This window comes from Arachis ipaensis, chromosome B5 (genome assembly GCF_059453495.1).
Source record: "Arachis ipaensis isolate K30076 ecotype BB chromosome B5, ASM5945349v1, whole genome shotgun sequence".
Taxonomy (NCBI): domain Eukaryota; kingdom Viridiplantae; phylum Streptophyta; class Magnoliopsida; order Fabales; family Fabaceae; genus Arachis; species Arachis ipaensis.
Window position 1 is genome coordinate 79,818,260 of NC_142440.1, and position 22,068 is coordinate 79,840,327.

The 22,068-nt window shown below is 40.2% G+C and overlaps 2 non-coding genes across 2 annotated transcripts; one reads left to right on the plus strand and one right to left on the minus strand.

Annotated features, from left to right (window-relative positions):
* Positions 1–8,582: 8,582 nt before the first annotated feature.
* On the minus strand, positions 8,583–8,690 carry LOC148564727 (small nucleolar RNA R71). The gene has a single exon (XR_015884876.1). It is a non-coding gene; the product is annotated as a small nucleolar RNA R71 (small nucleolar RNA).
* Positions 8,691–20,884: 12,194 nt separating this feature from the next.
* On the plus strand, positions 20,885–20,991 carry LOC148564728 (small nucleolar RNA R71). The gene has a single exon (XR_015885617.1). It is a non-coding gene; the product is annotated as a small nucleolar RNA R71 (small nucleolar RNA).
* Positions 20,992–22,068: the final 1,077 nt, after the last annotated feature.

The following is a 22,068-nucleotide window of genomic DNA, read 5'->3' on the forward strand; positions in this document are numbered from 1 at the left end:
AAGATTCTCTTGATTTCCCGGTTGGACACTTTCGCTTGTCCATTTGTTTGCGGATGATAAGCAGTAGCAACCTTATGCGACACTCCATAGCGCTTGAGTAATGCTTCTACCTTCCTGTTACAAAAGTAGAATCCTTGGTCGCTCACGATTGCTCGTGGCGACCCATAACGGCATACAATGTAATTCCTAATGAAAGAAACAACGGCATTGGCGTCGTCAAGGTGGGTAGGTACGGCCTCTACCCACTTTGAGACGTAGTCAACTGCTAACAGAATATACAGATACCCACTAGAGTTGGGAAACAGTCCCATAAAGTTAATGCCCCATACATCAAATATCTCACAGAACAACATAGGTTGCTGAGGCATTTCATCCCTTTGGGATGCGTTTCCTGACTTCTGACACTTATGGCAAGACACATATAACCGGTTAGCATCTTTGAATAAGGTTGGCCACCAGAATCCACAATCCAACACTTTTTTAGTGGTCCTTTGTGGGCTAAAGTGGCCACCACATTCGGACGAATGACAAGCGTCAAGAATTGGTTGGAATTCAGACTCCGGGACACATCTTCGAATTACTTGGTCTACGCCCCTCTTCCACAAGTGAGGGTCATCCCAAATATAGTATTTGGAATCACTCCTCAACTTGTCCCTTTGGTTTTTCGAAAAGTTGGGAGGGAAGATTCTTGCAACCAAGTAGTTCGCCATTGGGGCAAACCAAGGAAAGCTATCCGACACCGCATGCAAACTATCCAATGGGAATGAGTCATTGATCGGAAATGGATCAATTTTTAAATTCTTAATGCGGCTTAAATGATCCGCAACCAGGTTTTGAGATCCACTCCGGTCCCTAATCTCAATGTCGAATTCTTGCAAAAGCAAGATCCAACGTATGAGTCTAGGCTTTGACTCATTCTTTCTCAATAAGTACATGATCTGTGTATACCACTATCTTTGAACCCAGCAAATAAGATCTGAATTTATCTAAAGCATGAACAATAGCTAGGAGTTCTTTTTCAGTAATGGTATAGTTGGATTGTGCCGCATCTAGTGTCTTAGAAGAGTAAGCAATGACATAAGGGAGTTTACCATCGCGCTGTGCAAGCGCGGCACCCACAGCATGGTTTGACGCATCGCACATTATCTTAAATGGCAACGTCCAGTTGGGGCCTCGCACAATTGGTGCCGTGATAAGAACTCTCCTTAGCTCTTCAAAAGCTTTTACACATTCACCATCAAACTCAAAATCCACATCTTTTTGGAGTAGGCGCGACAATGGCAAAGCAATCTTACTGAAGTCCTTGATAAAGCGCCTATAAAATCCTGCATGTCCCAAAAACGAGCGGACCTCCCTCACGGATGAGGGGTGAGGCAAAGTGGTGATAACATCGACTTTGGCCGGGTCTACAGAAATGCCTTCATGAGATACTACATGTCCTAACACTATACCTTGTTGTACCATAAAGTGACATTTTTAAAAATTTAAGACAAGGTTAGTGTCAACACATCTAGCTAGGACCTTGGCCAAGCTCTCTAAATAAAAATCAAATGAAGTACCATAAACACTAAAGTCGTCCATAAAGACTTCCAGGCAATTCTCCATTAGATCGGAGAAGACACTCGTCATGCACTGCTGAAAAGTAGCGGGTGCGTTACATAGTCCAAATGGCATCCTTTTCTAGGCAAAGGTGCCAAACGGACAAGTAAACGTGGTTTTCTCCTAATCTTCAGGAGCAATATGTATCTGGAAGTAGCCAGTAAATCCATCAAGAAAGCAGTAGTGAGATTTACCTGCCAAGCGGTCTAGCATCTGATCGATGAAGGGTAAGGGGTAATGGTCCTTCCGTGTGGCAGCGTTCAATCTTTTGTAGTCAATACATACTCGCCATGCATTTTGTACTCTTTTAGTGACCATTTCACCGTCGTCCTTCTCGACCATTTTGATGCTCGACTTCTTGGGGACAACTTGAACCAGGCTCACCCATTCACTGTCAAAAATTGGGTATATGATATCCGCATCCAGTAATCGGGTGACCTCTTTCTTCACTACATCGAGGATGGTCGGGTTGAGCCTCCTTTGTGGTTGCCTAACCGGCTTAGCTCCATCTTGGAGAAATATCCTATGCATGCACTTGCGGGGGTCAATTCCCACAATATCTGCTAGGCTCCATCCTATTTCTTTCTTGTACTTTCTGAGAACATCTAGGAGCTTTCCCTCTTCTTCACTTGAGAGCTCACTAGCAATAATGATCGAAAACCTTTGGTTATCCTCTAAGAAAGCATACTTCAAATGAGATGGAAGGGGCTTCAATTCATTTTTTATCTCAAGTTGAGGTTCCTTTTCATCAATCTCATGGGATTCATTCTCGACAACTTCTTCATGTTCATCTTCTTGGTCATCCGTCTCCTCAACAATGGGGTAGCACAACTTGTCATGGTCTTCTTCTTGCACTTCTGCTACCACTTTATCAATCACATCACATCGGAGCATGGAATGTTCTTCGAGAGGATGTTTCATGGCTTCCTCTAAATTGAACTTGATAGTCTTGTCTCCAACCCTAAAGTAATATATACCGGTGAAGGCATTTAACTTGAATTCGGAGGTTTTGAGGAAGGGTCTACCAAGTAGAACGGAGGAGGAGCTTCTATTTTCTGTTGGAGGTATTTCAAGGATGTAAAAGTCAACCGGAAAAACCAAATCCTTAATTACCACGAGTACATCTTCCGCTATCTCCATCACTGTGATCATACTCTTATCGGCTAAGGCAAACCTCGCCGCCGACTTCTTTAATGGAGCTAAATTCAACTGCACATAGATAGAAAGTGGCATGATGCTTACACAAGCTCCCAAGTCACACATACAATCATGAAAAGTGTATCCACCAATACAACAAGACACTAAGCACGATCTAGGGTCACCACATTTTCTTGGAATAGGTTCCATCAAGGAAGAAATTGAACTACCCAAGGATAATGTCTCTAATTCTCCTATCCTATCCTTGTGTGTACACAAGTCTTTCAAAAATTTTGCATACTTTGGAATTTGTTGAATAGCATCAAGGAGTGGTATGGTTACCTCAACCTTTTTGAACACTTGAAGCATATTCAAATCAAACTCCGGTGTCTTCTTCGCCTTCTTCACCATGGAAGGAAATGGAATAGGAATTGACTCATCCACTATAGCTTTCCTCTTGGGTTCCTTGAGGTTTACTCCTTCTTCCTCATGCCTTTTGTCTAACACCTCTTCTTCATGTGGAGCTTCAACAACTACCTCTTCCTCATGAATTTCTCCCATGACCCTTGGAGGTATCTTCTCTAATGTAGTTCCCGATCGTAGAGTGATGGCGTTGAGACCGCCTCTTAGGTTTAGTTGGGGTTGGGATGGAAGGTTAGAGGAACTTGAGGGTTGATTGGTGTTGTTATTGGGGGTTGATGATTGGCTAGAAATGTTCATCTTTGAAAGCATGTTGGTGAGGTTGGCCAATTGAGTATTCAAGGCCTCGAATTGAGCCTTGTTGCTCTCATCTCGTTTTTCCATAGCGGCTCTAAGCTCATCAACTTGATTCTTGGAAGATGGAGGAGTTTGGTTTTGATTTTGTTGTCTATGGTGTGGTGCTTGGTACTTGGTGTAGTTGTTTTGGTTTTGGTTGGAGTGGCCTTGGTTGGCTTGGTAGTTGGTGTTGTTATGGTGGTATTGGGATGAAGATTGGTTGTTGTTGTTGTGATGAGAAGAAGAGTTGTTCCACCTTTGGTTTTGATTGCTTCCTTGTGCATTATCTCTCCACCCTTGATGTTGATTACCACCTTGATGGCAGTTGTTTTGACCTTGAGAAGGGTAGGGTGGACAGTTGTTGTAATTCACATTGGCTACCACAAGGGCATGTTCCTCTTGAATTTAATGGCATTGGTCGGTGTAATGTGTGGTGCTAGAGCACAAACCACAAATTCTAGGAGGGCCTTCAAGTTGAGCAACCGGAGGTGGGGCTTGGACGGCTTGGATGGAGTAGTATTCCTTTTGATCCCTTTGGATTTGTGTAAGGATGGTGGTCATATCCCCAAGTGCCTTGGTTAGACTTGCTTCGGAGGGGGATGGTTCTACCACACCCTTGAGAGGATTACTTCTCACCCTTGTGTGTTGTGTAGCTTCGGCAACATCCTTTATCAAATTCCAAGCATCTCCCTCCGTCTTGTTTTTCGAAAGGGAACCGCCACTAGAAGTGGTGAGCAATCTTCTATCTTCCGCACAAAGACCTCTGGTAAAGTAGCTAATGAGCAAGTGAGTGGTCATTCCGTGGTGTGGACATGACTCCAATAGCCTCTTGAATCGAGACCAATACTCGTACAAACTCTCTTGGTCTCTTTGCATTATACCCGAAATCTCTTTTTGGATGTAGTCGATCTTCTCCGATGGGAAGAACTTATCAAGAAACTCTCTTCTCAAGAAATCCCAATTAGTCACAATCTCATCCGGTAGCGAGTAGAACCATGTTTTTGCTTGCTCTTCAAGAGAGAAAGGGAATGCAAAGACCATGATAGCTACCTCATCGGCTCCTTGCCTTCGAGCCGTAGAGCAAGCAACTTGAAAATCCTTCAAATGTCGGATGGGGTCTTGACCCGGCAACCCATGATACTTAGGAAGTAGATTTATCAAGCTACTCTTCAACTCAAAGTTTGGATCAAGGTTAGGATACCTTGCTTGCAACGGTTGAAGTATGATATCCGGAGCTCCTTGCTCATGCAAAGTGATCCGGTGTGGCTCCGCCATGTGTCGCTCACCTGTAGGATGCAAAGATGTATTAGTAGTGTCAACAGAAGAATAGGAAGTAGCGGACTCCAAGTCACTCTCGGTGACGTCTAGTGATTCGGTATTTTCCTCAAGAGAGGCCGAAGTACTAGGCGTATAGTCTAACCATCGTCTAGCTTGCCGAGTGTGTAACAAAGTTCTTTTGATCTCGGGATCAAAATTGGATAAGCTAGAATTCGGTTGAGACCGAGTCATCAAACTTGAAAGTCATAGCACAAATGTAAAAAAAATCTGAACTATAGCTAAGTATTAAAAGAGGTAAAATATCTACAATATTCACATATTCACATAACCAATATCAAGGCATATGTTGCAACCATTCCCCGGCAACGGCGCCAAAAATTTTACAGGCTCCCAAGGGTGTATTGGTAAAGATTTTCTCCAATAAAACCACGTTGCAAGTATAGCTCTACCAACAACAATCCTCGGGGGTCAAATTTAGAGAGGGATTTGGTTGTCACAAGTTCAACCCCAATAGAAATAACCGAAGTATTCAAACCTCGGGTCGTCTCACAAGGAATGGGCAAACATGTGCTTCAACATTGGTTAGAAATCTGGGGTTGTGAGTTATGAGCATGAAAATAAATGGGAATCTTAACAAGCAAGTAATCTTAAATTGCAACAAACTAATTCAACTATCTAAGCAAAACATGAGAAATTCCAACGAACAAGCAACATTCCACTTAATTCTATTATAAACCAAGCAAGTAACTGTAATTAAAGCAAATAATTTGGGAAAATTGGTTTTCAAATATGAATAATAAAAGCAACTCTTGGCTAGGCGTGGGAATTGGGGTCACGATCCTTGTCTAAAAACCGTATCTTGACAATTATGAGGAACCAAGCTCATTAAGTCTACCCTCAAAGTCTTAAGTACGTGATATCTACTCCTAGACTTGAAGTACATCAAATGGCTTTGATCACATCAACCCATAAGTCCCAACCTACCTACTAATTGGATTAGTAGTGGGTTGGCATCAATGAGTATCAAATTGACCACCAAAGGCTCCCAAATCATCAAATCCATTAGACCTAATGACTCAAGTTTACCTAATTCCCTTGACCTAGGCCAAGAGTAAAGAAGACTACTTCATAATCAAAGTAAACAATTCATCGAACACTTGGTAAGCATTAACAAAAGACTTGTTCAAAATAGCAATTAAATTGAAATCTACAAGTGCTCACTAACAATTATCAACATACAATCATCCAAACAACAAGATTAAACATAGAAATCATCAATGTAACATCAACAAGTCAAGATTCACAACATTCATGAAATGGGTATAAAATGATAATTGACAAGAATTCATAAAACTATCACTAGATATAAGCAAAATTGTAACAAGGAATTCAAATTGAACAATTAAAACTTGTATTAACAAGATCCAATTCATAAATCAACAAGGGAGATCAAATTAAAACTAGATCTAGAGAGGAACAAGTGTTTCTCTCTCTAGAATAACTAAAGAACCAAAAATTAGCTAAAATTATGTCTTAGTGTAAAAATGATTGATCCCCCCTTTCCCCTTAGCATCCTTGGGACTTTTCCATGCAGAAACAGCTTGAAATTGGGCCTGATGAGCCTCAGAAATCGCCAGGCATGATTTCCTTTAATGAGGTCACGTTGATAAACCACTATTTTATGGTTTATATTGTGTTTAATTGTGTGGTTTTATCATGATCCTTACCCACTTATTCATTAAATTAGCATGAAATTATAATTCCTTCCTGAATTTATAACATGTTTGAAAACTGCTTCCTAGAGACTTTAATTATGTATTTTTAATTCTCCTTTATTCCATTTGATGCCGTGATCTGTGTGTTGAGTGTTTCAGACTTTATAGGGCATGAATGAGTTGGAGATTGGAAAGGAAGCTAGCAAAAATGGAAGGAACATAAGAATTTGAGGAGATAACCAGCGAGAAGTGACGCGGTCGCATGGCTCACGTGACCGCGCGAAGGAGAGCAAATCGTAGTGACGCGGCCGCATGGCTCACGCGGCCGTGCGGATTGGAAAAGCTCAAGCGACACGGTAGCGTGGACGACGCGAACGCGTGGCAAGGAAAAGCGCGAAAGACACGTCCGCATAGATGACGCGATCGCGTGACACGTGCGATCTGCATAATCTGCAGAATTCGCTGGTGGTGATTTTGGACCTTATTTCGACCCAGTTTTCGGCCTGGAACAGCAGACTAGAGCCAGAGAATATGCAGAAACAAAAGACAACATTCATTCTACACAGTTTGGGAGTTTTAGATCTAGTTTTACTCCTTTAGGTTTTTCTCTCTAGGTTTAAGAATTTTAATTTTTCAATTGGTCTTAGCATTGGAACATTGAGAAGAGTTATTTCCTCATCAAGACTTCGTCATTCTAGTTCGTTCTCTTAACTTGGTTTTATTCTTCCATGTTCTTTGCTTTGTTCAATTTTGTCATTTGAATACTTTCATGATTAATTAATACAAGGATTATTTCTTCCATTTTAATTTATTTTCCATTCCAATAATCATGTCTTCTTTTAATTCCCTTTCATGTGCTATGGATTTATTATTTACAATGAGTGAGTAGTTCCCTCACTTGATGGGGAGTTGATTGAAAGGAACTCTTGAGTTGGAAGGATTGAAAGAAAATTTGTAATTGGGTTAACTGTTGGATTGTTATCTAATCACTAACACCAATCCCTTTGAACTAAGTGGGTTGCAACTCGTGAACAGAACTAGCATTCCAACTTGTTTGACTTTCCTTTACCTAGTAAAGGATAACTAAACAGGACAACCATTAATTATAAATTAATCTTGAAATCATCCCATCAATAATAGAGATTCCAACTAATCAACTCCCAGTCAAGACTTTTATTCATATTATTTGAATTTTCTCAATTTAATTTTCCACCTACTTAACTCAACTTTTTGGGACATCTGATTAATAAAATAGCACACTTTTCTGCAACTCGTTGGGAGACGACCTGGGACTTAAATTCCCAGTAATTTTTAATTTAATCTCTCTGTGACATATTTCTAAATTGATAGGCAGATTTTCGGTGAGTTAAGAACTATACTTGCAACGTAACTATTTTAATAATTTTTAATTCACCAACTTCTGTGCCTCATCAATTTTTGGCGCCGTTGCCGGGGAGTTGCAATAGAGTGCTAAAGTTATTAATTAGAATTTATTTATTTGCCTTTTATTTTATTTTGCTACTATGAGCTGCATGTTTCTTTCGTCAAATGACGCGTTCACTTCCTGATCCGCGCTTGCTAATATTCGATCCTGAAATTGAAAGGACTATTTCACGAATAAGGTGAGAACAACGTCGATTAGTCCGCTCTGAGGGCGGATCTGAAAGTGAACTTGAGGAAGAAACCAGCCCCCGTTCTACTGATTCGGTTGTTTTACGTGCAGAAGACATGGCAGCTAGGAGAGTTACCATCCAGGAGGAAGGAGCCCCTGATTTTACAATGTAACCGTTTCAAGCGCATCATCCAACGGTAGCTACAGATTTTGAAATAAAGACCGCACTGCTAAATTTGATGCCCAAGTTTCATGGCCTACCTGCTCAAGAGCCTATCAAGCGCTTGAGAGATTTCCAGGCAGCCTGTTCTACTGTCAGGCGTGATGGTACTGATAAAACTTCAATTTTGCTGAAAGCTTTCCCGTTTTCTCTCGAGGGAAAAGCAAGAGAGTGGTACTACACTCAACCTCTAGCAAATGTATCCAACTGGGATACACTCAGAAAGGAGTTTTTGGAGAAATTCTTTCCATCTGAAGTTACTGATAAACTGAGGAAGGATATTTCCACAATTGTTCAGGATGACAATGAGACTCTCTTTGAATACTGGGAGCGCTTCAATAATCATCTGGAAGCATGCCCCCACCACATGATTGACAAGATAGTGTTACTTAGCTATATCACATAGGGCATGAGGCCCCAAGATAAGACCATATTGGAAAGTGCTAGCAATGGGTCTATGAAGAAGTACAAGACCACTGATGAGGCTTGGCAATTGATCAGTGATTTAGCTGAATCTACTAGGAACCACAGACAAAAGCAAGGCCGTTCAAAAGCCGTTGCAGAAGTATCCTCTAGCAGAGAGACTGTGGCTCTAGCTCAGAGTATATGTGAGATGACCAACTTGCTGAAGCAGATGCAATTAAATCAACAACAAGCTCAGCAAGCTCAACCTCCCTCGCCACAGTAAAACCAACAATTAGTCCCGCAAAGAATTTGCGGAATCTGTGCTGATTATAGCCATTACACTGATGAATGCCCGCAGCTCCAACAAGAAGACAACATGGTGGCATCCACTCATAACTTCTATGACCGCCCGAACCAAGGGTACAATCAAAGTGGAAATAATAACCATGGATGGCAGGACAATTCTAACCAGAATTGGAGGGACAACAATAACAGAGGAGGCCGAGATAATCAGAGAAATCAGAGGTGGAATAATAACAACAACAGGCAGCAGAATCAACCTTACAGAGCACCTCACCTGAGGCAAAACCCAGGACCACAGAACAATCAATAGCAGACCTCTCAATTTACTCATTCTTCTTTATCTCCTAATGAAGAGCTACTACAATATTTTGAGCGAAGACAACAGACCATGGAAAATAACATCATGAATAGTATTAATGCCAGTCTGAATGGTCTCACCTCTACTTTGCAAGCTCTTATGTCACAGATTGGATCAACGCAAAATTCCAGTAACTAACCTTCAAGCTCCACTGGAATCCCCACTCAACCATTACCCAATCCAAAGGGAGGCATTAATGCCATCAACCTAAAGTCTGGAACCACCCTACAGGAGAGGAATCAGGAGGAACCAAGCCCACCAGAACACACCTCAGCTGAAGAGGTAGTAGAAATAGAAGATGTTGAAGAGGAAGAGGACATACAGGACATAGCTGAAGAAGAAATAGCTCAACCACAGGAGGAAGCACCAAAAGGCGCAGACACCACAGAAAACACTACTCCTATTCCATTTCCACAACTTGCAAAGAAGCCTAGGAAGCAGCTAGAACCCGACCCCAAAATGGTAGAAATATTCAAAAAGGTTGAGGTAACTGTTTCTCTTTTTGATGTTATTCAGCAGGTACCTAAATATGCAAAGTTTCTAAAAGACTTATGTATCCATAAAGACAAAATTAATGAATTAGAAACTATTCCTTTAGGTAGTTCTATATCTGCTTTAATGGGAGGATTACCTAAAAATATAGTGATCCAGGTCCTTGTATAGTTAGCTGTACTATTGGTGGTGTAGTAATTTATGATTGCATGTGTGATTTAGGAGCATGTGTCAGTATAATGCCTTTGTCTATATATGATATTTTGAGGCTCCCTCCCTTAAAAAGGTCGGCAGCTCGTTTTGTGTTAGCAGATAAAAGCATTATTACAGTGGCTGGAGTTGCTGAAGATGTTTTGGTGAACATTAAAGGGCTTACATTTCCCACTGATTTTTATATCTTGGAGATGCCCCATAATGATTCAGATAAGCCATCATTAATCCTACTTGGAAGACCATTCCTGAAGACATCAAAATTCAAATTGGATGCTTTTTCAGGAACATACTCCTTTGAAATAGATGGCCGCATAGTAATCTTCAATCTGAATGGAGTCATTGACAACCCCCCAGAAGATCGTTCTATCTTTCAGTGTGATGTCATAGATGAAAGTGTAGCTGAAGTTCACAAGGAAGAGTTAGAAGAGAGGCACACTGGACAAGGTCCAAGTGTGGGGACCCTCTTAACTGACAATGAGGGCACTTCGTCATTTTCATAAGCTCCAGATAATCCAGAGCCTGCCCATGATCAAAAGTTAGAATTGAAACCCCTCCCTCCATATCTCAAATATGCTTATCTTGAAGATGAGCAGAGGTTTCCAGTTATCATTGCAAGGGAACTTACTTCTCAACAAGAAGAGCAGTTACTTGATGTGCTGAGGAAGCATAAGAAGGCAATTGGGTGGAGCTTGGCAGACATAGTAGGCATCAACCCTCAAGTATGTGAGCACAGAATATTTTTAGAAGAGGGAGCAAGACCTGTCCGTCAACCCCAAAGAAGATTGAATCCCACCATCTTGGAAGTTATCAAAAAGGAAGTGACCAGACTATTGGAAGCCGGTATCATATATCCCATTTCAAACAGTGAATGGGTAAGCCCAGTACAAGTGGTGCCCAAGAAGTCTGGAGTTACTATAGTGAAGAATGAGCATGGAGAGCTCATAGCAAGTAGAGTTCAGAATGCTTGGAGAGTCTACATTGATTACAAGCGTCTCAACCAAGCTACCCGTAAGGATCACTACCCACTTCCATTCATTGATCAAATGCTGGATCGCCTGTCAGGTAAATCACATTATTGCTTTTTAGATGGTTACACAGGTTATTTCCAGATTCATATAGCTCCTGAGGATCAGGAAAAGACTACTTTTACATGTCCTTTTGGGACTTATGCTTACAAGAGAATGCCCTTTGGCTTGTGCAATGCACCAGCTACTTTCCAAAGGTGCATGATGAGTCTTTTCTCTGATCTTATTGAGGACTGTATGGAAGTTTTTATGGACGATTTTAGCGTTTATGGTGATTCTTTTAGCCTTTGCTTAGATGGATTATCTAGAGTATTAGATAGATGTGTTAATACAAACCTTGTATTAAATTTCGAAAAATGTCACTTTATGGTGAAACAAGGGATTGTATTAGGACATGTGGTATCTAATAATGGCATTTCTGTAGACCCAGCAAACGTGAATGTTATTTCTAGTTTACCTTACCCCTCTTCTATGAGGGAAGTCCGTTCGTTCCTTGGCCATGCAGGTTTTTACAGGAGATTTATTAAGGACTTTAGTAAGGTCGCACTTCCCTTATCCAGATTACTGCAGAAGGATATTGAGTTCGAGTTTAGTGAGGATTTCAAACAAGCGTTTGATAAGCTGAAGACTGCTCTGACTCAAGCTCCAATTGTGAGAGGACCAGACTGGAGCTAGCCATTTGAAATCATGTGCGATGCTTCCAACCATGTAGTAGGAGCAGCGCTGGCTCAGCGTGAAGGTAAGGATCCTTTCGTTATTGCTTATGCATCTAAGACTTTAGACACTGCCCAATCCAACTATACTACTACTGAGAAAGAGCTTCTTGCTATTGTTTTTGCTCTGGATAAATTCCGAGCTTATTCATTTGGTACTAGAGTAGTAGTGTATTCAGACCATGCAGCTTTGAAGTATCTATTAGCTAAAAAGGAATCCAAACCAAGACTCATACGTTGGATACTGCTGTTACAAGAATTTGATTTAGAAATAAAGGATAGGTGTGGTAATCAAAATTTAGTGGCAGACCACTTGAGTCGCCTTGAGCATATTAAGGATGATTCTACTCCTATAGATGATAATTTTCCTTTTGATAACCTGCAAGCAGTATCTGAGTTAGTCCCTTGGTATGCACCTATTGCTAATTATTTAGTTAGCTGTACATTTCCTCCAAATTTTTCTAAGCATCAAAGAGACAAGCTGAAAAGCGAGTCTAAATATTATATATGGGATGACCCATATTTGTGGAGATATGGCGCTGATCAAGTAATTAGACGTTGTGTGCCTCAATCAGAATTCCAGTCCATTTTAGAGGCCTGTCACTCATCTGAGAGTGGAGGACATTTTGGTCCTCAAAGAACAGCTAGAAAGATCTTAGACTGTGGATTCTGGTGGCCTACTCTTTTTAGAGACGCTGCTGAGTTTTGTAAATCTTGTCTCTCATGCCAGAAATTTGATAATATATCCAGGAGGGATGAGATGCCTCAACAAATTATGCTTTTCTGTGAAATTTTTGATGTTTGGGGCATTGACTTCATGGGTTCATTTCCAAATTCTAATAGATATTTTTATATATTGTTAGCTATGGATTATGTTTCCAAATGGGTGGAAGCAATTCTTACCCGCACTGATGATGCTAACACTGTTGTTTTCTTTGTGAGAAACCATATTATATGTCACTTCAGATCACCACGAGCAATCGTGAGCAATCAAGGCACCCATTTTTGTAACAAGAGACTAACAGGATTAATGAAGAAGCATGGGATAATTCATAAAGTTGCAACAGCTTACCATCCCCAAACTAATGGGCAAGCCGAGGTGTCAAACAGAGAAATTAAGCGTATCTTGCAAAAGATAGTAAAGCCACATAGAAAAGACTGGAGCACCAAGCTACAAGATACACTCTGGGCATATAGAACAGCATACAAGACACCCATTGGAATGAGTCCTTTCTGCTTGGTTTATGGAAAAGTTTGTCATCTCCCAGTTGAAGTAGAACACAGAGCTTTTTGGGCAGTTAAGGAGTGCAACATGGGAATTGAGAAAGCCGGAGCTGAAAGGAAGTTGCAACTGCAGGAACTGGAGAGCCTTCACCTAGAAGCTTATGAAAACTCCAGAATATACAAGGAAAAGATGAAGGCTGTACATGACCAAGACATCAAGAAGAAAGAGTTCCAACCTGGGGATTTAGTCCTCCTTTACAAATCTCGACTAAGGCTCATGCCAGGCAAGTTGAGATCAAGATGGGAAGGTCCATACAGAGTAGAGAAGGCCGAACTGTACGGAGTTTATCACCTAAGCCATCCTTCAAGCTCTGAACTTATTAAGGTTAATGGACAACGCCTGAAGCTATACCATGGCGAGAAGATGCAGAGAAACAAGGAGCTTGAGATCTTCCTCTTGGAAGATCCCCACATAGCAGAAGATTGAGCTAGTGGAGCGACCAACTTACGGACGTTAAAGCAAAGTGCTAGGTGGGAGACAACCCACCATGGTATGATCGCTCTTTTCTTTATTTTTAGTTTTTCCTATTCAATAACTCTTCTCTTTCTTAGTACTTTCGTGCATCTGCATTTACCTGTTTTTATTTTCAAAAAAAAAAATTTTGCTACGCGACGCGATCGTATCAGCGACGCGTCCGCGTCACAGGGAGAGTAAAGAAAAATAAAAATTAACAGAAAGTCACGCTGGAGTGTGGCTGGAGGCGTGCCAATGGCACAAATCAACCCAGACGACCGCGTCGCTGACGCGTTCTCGTCGCATGGAAATCATGGCCTCCCACGCGACCGCGTGCCCCATGCGGCCGCGTGCCCTGAATTTTCGGCGTAAAAGGGTGCACAATGAAATATTGTGCGAGAGTGATGCTGGATTGGTGCTGGAAGCACAATCCTTATCACGCGACCGCGTCGCCGATGCGGCCGCGTCATCCATTTTCTGGCGCACACTCACGCGATCGCGCCGTCCCAATGTTGGCAAATAAATTAATTTGAACAGAGAGTTGCGCTGGTGCAAGGCTGCACTCGCGCCAGAAGCATAACATGGGTCACGCGACCACGTGACCGACGCGATCGCGTCACCATACTTGAAGCGCATCCACGCGAAGGCGTGCCCCACGCGGCCGCGTCACATGCGCCGCACAGCTCAACCTAAAATTGCCACATATCTTATCTTTCTCTCCTCCAAATCCTAATTTTCCTTTTCCCTCCTTATTTCTTCCTTCTCCCTTCCCCCTTTTATCTCACCTTTCACTCTCTATCTCACCTCCATTAACAAGGTTTTACTTTCTTCCTCCCTCTTTCTTTTTCTATCATTCTTATTATTTTATATGTATTTTCTTTTCTTTTCTTTTTCTTTTCATTATTCATATTTTCTTTCTTTTTCTTTTCCTTTTTACATGGTGTTAGAAAATTTTTTTTTTTTGAGTCATTATCCCTCATTATATGCTTGTGGATTATTGCGAATTGTTTGACAATTATTTTTATTCTATTTAAGGGATTGCTTGCATGTTCACCTTCATATTTTCTATACCTTATTCATCATGCATGCTATGTGTTTGTGAAAAAGCTCAAATGGCATTATGCACTTCTCTATGTTGTTATACTATTCAATGCTTGCTTTTCACAACTTTCCTTTACTATTGTATTAATTGAATTTAATTGTCAACACAAACGTGATGGTTTGTTACAAAGTATTGCTTGGTCTATGCTACTCATGCCCTTTGCCGGCATGCCAATAAACACCTTGCAGTCACTTGTCTTTATATGCACTAGCTATTTTCCATTGTTGGCTTTTCACATGTACTCGCGAGCATGTGATAATGTCAGTATATCTTAATGTGCATCCATCACCCTCTTTTCCGTTTCCTTCCTTGCTGTATATCTCTTTGAATTTAATTTACTTTCTCTTCCCTTCTTTCAGGATGGCCACCAAGAAAGGAAAAGAGAAAGCTACTTCCAAACCACCAGCAAGAAGAGGAACTAAAAGAGCATTAGTGGCAGAGCCTTCTTCAACCGCAGTCAACCCTCAACAAAAAGAGTTAAGAGGATAATAAAGGTTAATGAGAAGGAGAAAGCCTTTCCAGCAAAGGACACTGCGCGATTTCCCAATCGCTACTGTGAGTAGATGTTCCCTATCCTGGCAGAAAGAAACTATAACAATGAATACCTTCTTATCCTCCCATCCAATATTGCTACCTTTGTTGAGCCGCAAATTGAACGAAGACAATGGGGTTTCCTACGGAGACAGCCAAGGCAGGTCAATCTTTCTTGGGTAGTTGAGTTCTACTCTAACTTCTACATGCCAACCCTATAATCTGTTTATGTCCGGAAGAAGCAAGTCCCCATCACAGAAGAGGCCATTCAGCAAGCTCTGAGTCTTCCCCCTATTCCAGAAGGAATGGACACCTTCCAAGAAGCCGCACTTAAGCGCCAGAGGTACCAATTTGACTGGGACTCCGTTCTCGGAGTTATCGCATTACCTGGCAGCCGTTGGATCTACGGATACCACCGTACCCGCCCTAAGGGAATCTTGGCTTCAGCACTTACCTTGGAGGCTTGCGTCTGGGCACAGATCATGTCCCATTATGTCTTTCCGAGCACTCACGAGTCCTCCTTCACTGCGGACATGGCTGTTCTACTATGGTGCATTCTTACAGACCAACCTCTGCATCTCTCAAGACATATCTGGCATGTTATGGGACACGTACAAATTGTGGGCAACTTACCTTTCCCCGCCTTGGTCTCAGATCTTGTCTCAGCAGCCGGAGTCTCCTACAGAGCTGGGGACACCAAAGCCGTGCTTCCACGGGATGATCAGTATGTCCCTAACGGGAAATACCTCAAACTCCCAGCAGCCACTACAAGCCTTCCTACTACTCTAGTTGAAGATAATCCTTCTTCAACACCACAAGCACCTACAACTGATGAATTGCTCCAGCAGATAATTGACAGGTTGGATCAGCAAGAACAGAAAGCAAAGATGAGAGAGCGCCGTAACGAGCGCCGATTCAAACACCTCAAGGAGCTACTCAAGGGACACTTCAGGGACTCGGATACCCCAGACTCCACTTCTTTTACCAGCACAGGGAGCCATAATGGTCCCGACTGTAGAGATACTGCCACCAGCCCACCCTTGTTCCTGACAGACGTCACCGAGGACGGTGCAAAGCCTTAAGTGTGGGGAGGTCGGTCAGGTACTGACTTCCGGAGGTAATTTCTTTTCCCTAGCACCAATAATTAGGATATTTTAGTTAGATTTTCTTTCTTTTATAGAATAGAATAAATTGCATAGGTTAGGATAGTTGCATGCATGTTCTACTTGATTGAAAAGACAATAAGTTTCTTTTAAGACTCTATCTTTGGAACAAAATTTCACTAATTTTTCAAAATTTTATGATAAATTTGCTTGAGTTGTATTTGGAACATGATATTTGAGCTAAAGAACCCACAACCTGTGAAAGATTTGAGCCTTTATGTATGGTTACATTATTTAACCATAATTATTTCATTCTTGTGTGTTTACTTCTCTAAGATTGTAATCTATATTTTGTTTTATCTTATATGTCCAATATTTATTATATTTGCATGCTTGCACATGATTGAGGCCATTATTTGTTTAAACTCACTTATCCAAATTAAGCCTACCCTTTTCAATTACCCTTGTTAACCACTTTGAGCCTTTAAATCCTATTTGTTCTATATTTTACCACATTACCAACCTTAAGCTGAAAAACAATTGTATATCCCAAATTGAATCTTTGGTTAGCTTAAGATAGAATTGTGTGTGCTAGTTAAGTATGGGAAATTGTGGGAACAAAAGTTGTTAAGGGAATGTGTCATGAGAATTTAATGGGAATTTGGATACCTACTCATGTGAAACTATAAGAATTAAAATTCTATGTGCATTGATAAGCTATATTTATTTTAATGTCAAAAAAAAAAAAAAATATATATATATATATATATATATATATATATATATATATATAAATAAGGGGACAAAATTACCCCAATGTTAAATTCAGAATTCAAAGATCAATGCACATATGATAGAATCAAATATAAAGTTGATACATGAGTATGGATAGAAAAAGGGAATTCTGGGTAGCTAGGTATGAACTTTAAGATTACATTAAAAATATATAGGTTGGGTTGAAGCTTGGGTTAATTAAAGATTCAATTTATTAGCTCACTTGACTAAATGTATACCCCTACCTATACCTTAGCCCCATTACAACCTTGAAAAGACCTCATGATGTTTGCATTGGCATATTAACTGTTGTTGATTGGTTAGGAGAAGAACAAAAGTTAGAAAGCATGATTAGAGAAGGATAGAGTGATTACCCTATACACTAGAGATTAGAGCGTACATACATTATCAGTGAGGGTTCAATGCTTGAATTTTCATGTTCCCTGCTTTCATGAGCTATCTTCTTGCACTTTTATCTGTTTTATTGTATAATGATAGAATTAGTGGAATTTGATTTGTAATTATTTTGAAGAGCTTATTTACTTTTGATCAAGTGGGCAAGAATCATATAGTTGTATTTATTTATATATATAGGCTTGCATTGTATTTCATTAGTTTCTACATGTTCATACTTATTTCCTTATCTCCTTCAATTAACCATGAGGACATGCTAATGTTTAAGTGTGGGGAGGTTGATAAACCACTATTTTATGGTTTATATTGTGTTTAATTGTGTGGTTTTATCATGATCCTTACCCACTTATTCATTAAATTAGCATGAAATTATAATTCCTTCCTGAATTTATAACATGTTTGAAAACTGCTTCCTAGAGACTTTAATTATGTATTTTTAATTCTCCTTTATTCCATTCGATGCCGTGATTTGTGTGTTGAGTGTTTCAGACTTTATAGGGCATGAATGAGTTGGAGATTGGAAAGGAAGCTAGCAAAAATGGAAGGAACACAAGAATTTGAGGAGATAACCAGCGAGAAGTGACGCGGTCGCATGGCTCAAGCGACCGCGCGAAGGGGAGCAAATCGCAGTGACACGGCCGCATGGCTCACGCGGCCGCGCGGATTGGAAAAGCTCAAGCGACGCGGTAGCGTGGACGACGCGAACGCGTGGCAAGGAAAAGCGCGAATGACGCGTCCGCATGGATGACGCGATCGCGTGACATGTGCGATCTGCATAATCTGCAGAATTCGCTGGGGGCAATTTTGGACCTTATTTCGACCCAGTTTTGGGTCCAGAACAGCAGACTAGAGCTAGAGAATATGCAGAAACAAAAGACAACATTCATTCTACACAGTTTAGGAGTTTTAGATCTAGTTTTACTCCTTTAGGTTTTTCTCTCTAGGTTTAAGAATTTTAATTTTTCAATTGGTCTTAGCATTGGAACATTGAGAAGAGTTATTTCCTCATCAAGACTTCGTCATTCTAGTTCATTCTCTTAACTTGGTTTTATTCTTCCATGTTCTTTGCTTTGTTCAATTTTGTCATTTGAATACTTTCATGATTAATTAATACAAGGATTATTTCTTCCATTTTAATTTATTTTCCATTCCAATAATCATGTCTTCTTTTAATTCCCTTTCATGTGTTATGGATTTATTATTTACACTGAGTAAGTAGTTCCCTCACTTGATGGGGAGTTGATTGAAAGGAAATCTTGAGTTGGAAGGATTGAAAGAAAATTTGTAATTGGGGTAACTGTTGGATTGTTATCTAATCACTAACACCAATCCCTTTGAACTAAGTGGGTTGCAACTCGTGAACAGAACTAGCATTCCAACTTGTTTGACATTCCTTTACCTAGTAAAGGATAACTAAACAGAACAACCATTAATTATAAATTAATCTTGAAATCATCCCATCAATAATAGAGATTCCAACTAATCAACTCCCAGTCAAGACTTTTATTCACATTATTTGAATTTTCTCAATTTAATTTTCCACCTACTTAACTCAACTTTTTGGAACATTTGATTAATAAAATAGCACACTTTTCTGCAACTCGTTGGGAGACGACCTGGGACTTAAATTCCCAGTAATTTTTAATTTAAATTCTCTGTGACATATTTCTAAATTGATAGGCAGATTTTCAGTGAGTTAAGAACTATATTTGCAACGTAACTATTTTAATAATTTTTAATTCACAAACTTCTGTGCCTCATCACACGTGCAGCTTCCCACGCATGCGCGCCAATTGCTTTTATGATCCACGCGTGCGCGTATGCGTCAATAGGAATCTTCTGATCTGCGCGGATGCGTCCATTCTTGCGCTCCGCTTCCAGCCAATCCCATCCACGCGTCCGGGTGGAGTGCGCTAGCGCGCCGATGCTGCTTTTCCCAAGATTTTAATTCTTCATGTTCTTCCCTCTTTGTACATGCTTTCTCCCTCTCTTCTAAGTCATTCCTACCCTATAATTCCTGAAATTATTCAACAAATACATCACGGCATCGAATGGCAATAGAAGAGGATTAAAATATGGCAATTTTAAGGCAAAATAAGCATGTTTTCCATCATGGAGCAATATTGGGAAGTGAACACAAAACCATGCATTTCTTGCGAATAAGTGTGAGAAATATTGATAAAATCCCCCAAAATAAGCACAAGATAAACCACAAAATCGGGGTTTATCACTCATCTCCCTTTAAAGGCTTCTTCTTTGACAATAACTCCTTCATGAATTTAACATAGAGAGGCATTAGCTCCAAAACCTCAGCAAAAGGAATATTAATTTGTAACTTTCTGAAAACTTCCAAGAACTTGAAAACTACTTGTCCTTGGTCTCCTTTTGAAGTCTCTGAGGATATGGCATTTTAGGCTTGTACTTAGGTGCCTTAGACAATGTAGGATGAGTGTCAAGAGAGACTCGGAATGGATTATCTACACGCTTAGGAGGGGCGTGTTCCACCTCCTCTTTCTTCTCCTCTGGAGCTTCTTTTTCAACTGGCTCCTCATTAACTTGTGCTTTCGTACTTGCCACTTGTCCACTTATCAAGGTTATAGCCTTGCACTCCTCTCTTGGATTTGGAATTGTGTTTCCAGGAAGACTATTAGTGGTCCTCTGATCAATTTCATTAACTTTTGTGTCTAATTGACCCATCTGAATCTCCAAGTTTTTGATTGATGCTCTGGTTTCCTGTATAAAACTTGCCATTAGTGCTTCCAGTTCAGTGTTCTTCTACAATTGAGGAGTTGCTTGTTGAGATGACTGAAACTAGTGGTTATTAAAATTATTCTGTTGAAAACTGCCCTGAGAATTATTATTAAAATTTTGTGGCCTCTGAGGTTGCTCTCTCCACCTAAAATTTAGGTGATTTCTCCATCCTTGATTGTAGGTCTTAGAGTATGTATCATTATTGGGGTTTCTAGGAGCACTCCCCATGTAATTGATCTGTTCAGAAGAGGATTGAGCATAATCATAATTCTCATTTTGCATAAAATTACCTGTCATGTCATAAGGGACATCTTGAGGTGCATTCTGAGTGTTGATAGCTGAAACTTGCATTCCACTCAACTATTGAGTAATTAGATTTATTTGCTGAGACAAAAGTTTGTTCTGGGCAAGAAGAGGATCAACAGCTTCCACTTACAAAATGCCTCTCTTTTGAGGAGCCTCAGAGCTCACAGGATTCCTGTTAGATAAATATAAATATTGGTTGCTAGCAACCAACTCAATAAGCTCAGTAGTTTCCTCTGGTGTTTTTTTATGTGAAATGAACCACCTGCAGAATTATCTAAGTACATCTTAGACATTTCACCCAAGCCTTCATAAAAGATATCTAATTGAGTCCATTTAGAGAACATATCTGGAGGGCATTGCCTGGTCAGTAGCTTGTATCTCTCCCAAGCTTCATAGAGGGTCTCACCATCCTTCTGTCTGAAGGTCTGAACCTGCACACTAAGCTTAGTCAGTTTCTGTGGTGGGAAAAATTTAGTAAGAAACCCAGTGACAACCTTATCCCAAGTATCCAGACTTTCCTTGGGTTGAGAATCTAGCCACAGCTTTGCTCTATCCCTCAAAGAAAATGGGAAGAGCATGGGTTCATAAACCTTAGGGTTCACTCCATTAGTTTTCATAGTATCACAAATCTGCAGAAAATTAGACATAAACTGATTTGGATCTTTTTGAGGGAGTCTATGATACTGACAGTTTTGTTGCACAAGAGTGACTAGCTGTGGCTTTAGCTCAAAGTTGTTTGCAGCAATAGGGGGTACCAAAATGCTTTTTCCATAAAGATCTACATTAGGAGCACTGTAAGAGCCAAGCACTCTCCTAGGTTGCTCATTCCCATTCGGATTTGCCATATTGGCATTAGCAGCATTATTATGGTCCATAGTGAACTCTGCAGCCTTGTAAAGTCTTGCTTGTTGCAGACGCCACCCCAAAGTCCTTTCAAGTTCAGGATCAAACTCTAAAAGAGGTTTTTTGTCCCTGTTCCTCCTCATAAATAGACAGAAGACAAGAAAATATGAAACTCTCTACGTCAGAGTGTAGAGAATTTCCAGTGAGGTAACCTGTGTAAAGAAATAAAATAAAAGTACTAAATAAATTAAACAGTAAAAATTCGAAAATGATGACTGAAATTAGACTGAAAAATTCAAAAATAATAGGCAAATTAAATTGTAAAATTAAAATAAAATCAACTAGGTAACACCAAACTTAATTTTAGAAATTAATGGAAACTACTAATACTAAATTTCGAAAATAATAAGGCAAAAATTAAATAAAACTAAAACTAAAACATCTAATCTAAGAAATCAAACAACTAATAGTTGTTAATCACTATCAATCCCTGGCAATGTCACCAAAAACTTGGTGCGGAATTTAAAGTCCACAAACTAACCGGCAAATGCACCGGGTCGTACCCAGTAATACCTCACGTGAGTGAGGGTCGATCCCACAAGGATTGATGGACTAAGCAACAACGGTTAAGTGATTTACTTAGTTAGACAAACATAAAATGATGTTTAGAGAGTTCAAAA